The following is a 5,001-nucleotide window of genomic DNA, read 5'->3' on the forward strand; positions in this document are numbered from 1 at the left end:
TCAACAAAACAACAAGAATAAGGAACAAGAAGAAGAACAAGAAGAAGGGACAAGGGATTTTCAAGGCCTTTGAAATATTTTTATACCAATCTCCTGATCTGTGCTTTTCCACAACTTTATTCCGAAGGTCTTGTGAAAGCTCCTTGGTGCTCATGGTTGAGTCTTTGCTGTGATATGCACCATCCAGCAGAGGACACCTCCAGGAACAGCTGATTTTATTCTGAAATAATCAGAATCACTACAATTTAACACAGGTGGAAGCCAATTAACGGTGTGGGATGAAGGTGATTGGTTACACCTGACCTAAGTTAAAATTGCTATTATAAGGGGGGGGACACTTATCCAAGCAAGATATTCTCGTTTTGTATTTTTAATTGATTTTCTGAAATTTATATAACTTGTGTTTCACTTTGAAGTTGCGGGTTACGATGTGTAAATAAAGGTGGAAAAAGTCTGATTTCATGCAATTTAATTCCAGGCTGTCAGGCCACAAAAGGTGAAGATTTTGAAAGGGGGTGTGGACTTTCTATAGGCACTGTACATATGTATAAAGGTTTTAGCCCAATCACTCAATGGTGAAGAATCACTTACATGACATTAAAAGTTTATAATTGAAAAAGGCTGGACTTACCAGTCAGTGGAGCCGACGTTTCGGCGACAATCCACTGGCCTTGGTCACGGATGTTGGAATGACGAAGCTTGAGAATCGCCCCATGACTTCAACCCTTGGTAGGGTGAAATGGTTTGTGGACCAATCAAGGTGTCACATGCCGGAAGCAGGCGGCACAGGAGAGATTTATAGCCTTGTCCCATGTAAATGACAGATGAAATTGCAAACCACCCTTTTATTGAGAGATGATGATTCAACTCTTTCCCAAATGGATTCCTTTCCACCTGGAGCAAACCACTTTTTTATTTGTCCATGATGAGTCCATCACTATTAATCAAAGCTGTGACGATGCAGGTTCAAGTGCGTATATACAGCAGAGTTCAAAGCCTCTTCATAAGCTGGAGGACGATTAAGTATTACACCTTGTACTGAGGAGTACACAATATGAGCACTTGAGGAAGGATTTGTCGATAAACTCACAGGCCTTTATCACCACCATGTGCAATTAGAATTATAACGAGCACATGATCAGTTTCAGCCAATCGTACAGGGAGTTAACCTTTTGTCTGGAAATATTTATGAGCGGTGAAGCCGCTTTATTATTCGGCTATGTCGTCCATGAAAAATGAAGAACCTTTCTAACCCACCATGTTTAACTCCAAAGGGTTCTAAAGGATAATTTATATATAATGAGTTCCAAAGGGTAATTATATTGGGTGATGCTGAAGGATTCTAAAGGGTAATTCTAGTGGGTTCTAAAGGATCATTGTAAAGGGTAATTCTAATGGGTTTCATTTGTTTCTAGGCTTTGCCTATTTCATGTTAAAAATGCCAAACTGAACCACTTCCTTTGGACACGGGTGCGATTTTCCACTTATATTCGGGACACTAATTTGGGCACATTTATTTGAGGCACAGCATCCAATCAAACGGTGAGATCCATCACCATGTGAACAGGGTATCTAAATGCAGTTTGTGACATCCCAGCTTGCACACATTGACACAGTAGAGGGCAGTAACTTAAAGAACTTACTTGCATTACATACCGCAAAGACGGAAACATATTCTCATGTTCGAACACAAACAACGTGCCAACTGTGGACTTCATTTTTTATTTTTTTTTATATCTTTTATTGTACACTTACACAATTGATCATTACAGCAGAACAAAAGTAATGTGCCGCAAGTGCAGCATGAACTCAACAGTTGTCCAGAAGAAATTAAGTCCAAACTCCAGTGAATATAATCTATCTGAAAAATCTGGTCAACTGCAAATACTGCGACACCAACGTAACCCTAGCACGAATTAGTCTGATATGGATGCAATTATATGGTGTTTTATTCCTATAATGAAGCAACAAACCTCAAAAGTGTCCTCAAGGTTACATTTGAATGATAAACGGCAGAATTGGCTCTTTTTTTCTTTTTTTTCCCCAATTATCCCATTTTTGCAAAAACCGCTGCTGACACTTCTAAGGTGCTATTCAAATATTGTTGGTTGAACTTCCACAAATACAGATGTATACATTTTACCTATCCTAAAACATGACCCGGCTCCATCCGGCTCAACATATCCACAAGCTTGTTGTAAAACTGCATTTGCAATCGCGTTTGCCTTTCCTTGAGCAACTCTACCAACTCTGGTCATTCCATTCATGTCCTAGCACTGTATACTTTTATCAAGCTGCCTCATATAACACCACATTCATGGTATGGTGAAAAAATATGAACGAGAAAAAAAGACATATCCACCATAAACAACTTCAGAGGAATCGGTTTGGGAGACTGAACATGAACATCAGCAAAGTGTGGATGCCACTCTCGCTACTTATTGCCCGCAACTATCGATGCAAAAAGAAGCAGCAATTAGGTATAACATTATTAATACCCCAAATCACCAGCAGCCGTATTTCGAACACTGTATACAACAAAAGAAAAGGTAACGAAAAATAAATTCACCATTGGAGCACAAATATTCAACCACTTACATCCAAAATGGACCAAATGATTTCAAGACAAGTTATAGGGCACGACGACAGATCCTCGATTTTGTTCACGGAGATGTTTAAACTTGAGTATTTGTCACCCCTTGTCAGAAACAAAAGCCTCTGAATAAATCTCTTGGCGAGTAAGCTTGAGACGGCTGTTGCTACTCTGTCTGGTGTGCAACATAACATTGTTAAAATAAAAAATACCCAAATCAAAATGCCCAAGTTTTACACCTCGTAGAAGAAAAAGTGCATTCAATCTGCATGGTCTGTCTTGAATTGTGCAGTATATTTTTACCATGCTAATGCCTTCAAAGCACCCTGTCATAGACTGCACAAATGAAAGGCATCAAAACTTTAAATGCCGTTTCAAACTGGAAAAAAACCCAGAAAAAAACAACTGCAGAACGCAAGTCCAAGTCACACTGCTGAAGGCACAACATCATGTTTCAAGAGAGTGCTCAAAGCAATTAGCACAATTAAAAATAAATAAAGACATGGGTCGAAGCAAACTAACCGTCTGGGCAAGATAAATAGATGGGGTATCGATGGTTCTTGATCGGTGGACTTGTTATCCTTTCCCCTCATTCAGACGGACAACTTACCCACAAGTTATACAATGTGAGAACCAGTTAATCTCATTCAAACTGCACAAACAATGTAATTTTTATAAGTGTGAACAAGTTTATGTGCACATAAATTGCTCTTCACCCTCAAAAAACCCTTATTATTCCCTCATGAAAGAAAGTTAAGACAGAACGTCTAATTGTCCACGGCATCGAAACATGTAAAGAATAACTCCAACGGTCTAGAAACGATGCTCGAGGACAAGCAAGGCCTGTTATTATCTAAGTAGCATTAGGAACACATGGAAAGGCAATTCCATGTGTTACAACTTTGGGAAGAAAGGTATGGGATCAGGGGAGGAGACAGGAAGCTGAAAGTTGGCCGATTTTTCACACTCATTACATCAGGTAGAATGATAAATCACCAACCTGCTACAAAAGTTTGAATCTCTCGAACAACCAATCACATCTCAAAGAAGAGAATCACTGTGGCTTTGCACAGTGAAATAAATACGAACAAAAAGCCTGGCTTTGTAAAGCAAGCAGGCATATCGTCAAAGTGAAAATGAACGCCTCAAAAGGCGTAGCAGGAAAAAAACAACAAAAAAAAAACTTCCTTCAACGAAGCCAATTCTGCGACAGCAGATCTGAAAACCCACTCAAAGAACACAAATTATGCACGTCACAAAAATGCAATGAAAACAAGTCCTTTGCATCAGCTGCAAGTTTTGGTGCATTTGAGTAAATCATCTGCTGGATTCTACAGATGATGCATCAACAACATGGTTTCCTCGAAATACAGTTGAGAGGGGAAATGGGTCACAGCCAAAGTATAATGAAACACCATTCATTTATTAGCAACATGGCCCTTCTGGACTAAAGTTCTAAATGCTTCTGTGGTGCGTGGTGGGGTTTACTGCAGATTGTGAACAGTGTAAAAGCAAAAAAATAAAAATAAATTACATTTCCACAAACTTCAATAAAGTAGGATCAAAGAACAGGACAGCATGCTCATCTGCAACACAACGCACTGGGGGATAAGGTCAGGAACACCTGAGCGACAATGCCTTCCGCAAAGAGTCAGCAAAATTCAGAGTAGAGCCAATGGTAACGGTGGTCCTCCACAGCAGGAAGAGCCGGCCTTGTCTGGTATGGTGAGCTTGGAAGGAGCACAGCAGCCTGTGTCTATACAATACAAGTGAAATAGCATTAAGCAAGGTGATACATCGGGTGAAACTAGTAAGACGTATCATTTCACTTTCTACAGACAGGTAAAGTTCAAAACACATGCGCTAAGCAAATTAAATCATGTATTTTGGTCGATAAACATTGAATGTTGTACCTTTTGAGATGTTGGAGTTGATTGCCAAGCAAGAGAATGGATGTGACAGCTTCTGATGGTCACAGCAGTCTGGTTTCCTTAACACCTCAATTCCACAAACGTCCAAAAAAAGATGCTGGAGAGACATGAAAAGTATTGCCATGCCTTCTGTATTTAGTCACGAGTTTCAGTATTTCTCATAACTGCAGCAGTTACATCAAAAGTTACTTTTACTTACATAAAACTAGAGTTCATTACCCCACGTGGTCTTGAGAAAAAGGTCATAAAAAGGGTCTTTTCAACTCTTGCTATGTATTTCCGAGCAGGATCTACATTAGCTTTGTTTGTGAACTTCGAATGCCAGTTTTGATGGCAACCATACGGAGCCGCTGCGTCAAACCCATCGGACCAGAGCTGAACCTTTTGCCAACTCTTTTCAAAGAAAGTGACGATTTTGGAATGATCTTGGAGAAAAGGATGCAGTAAATAAACAGATCTTTTGAACGAAGTTAGCTC

At 39.6% G+C, this 5,001-nt stretch overlaps 1 long non-coding RNA gene across 1 annotated transcript; it reads right to left on the minus strand.

The window, feature by feature from the left end:
* Positions 1–1,708: 1,708 nt before the first annotated feature.
* LOC144889292 (uncharacterized) lies at positions 1,709–4,642 on the minus strand. The gene is made up of 2 exons (XR_013621684.1): positions 4,507–4,642; positions 1,709–4,349 (listed from the first exon to the last, which is right to left on the minus strand). It is a non-coding gene; the product is annotated as an uncharacterized LOC144889292 (long non-coding RNA).
* Positions 4,643–5,001: the final 359 nt, after the last annotated feature.

Source organism: Myxine glutinosa, unplaced genomic scaffold, assembly GCF_964187855.1.
Source record: "Myxine glutinosa unplaced genomic scaffold, kmMyxGlut1.1 SCAFFOLD_2305, whole genome shotgun sequence".
In the NCBI taxonomy this organism is placed as follows: Eukaryota; Metazoa; Chordata; class Myxini; order Myxiniformes; family Myxinidae; genus Myxine; species Myxine glutinosa.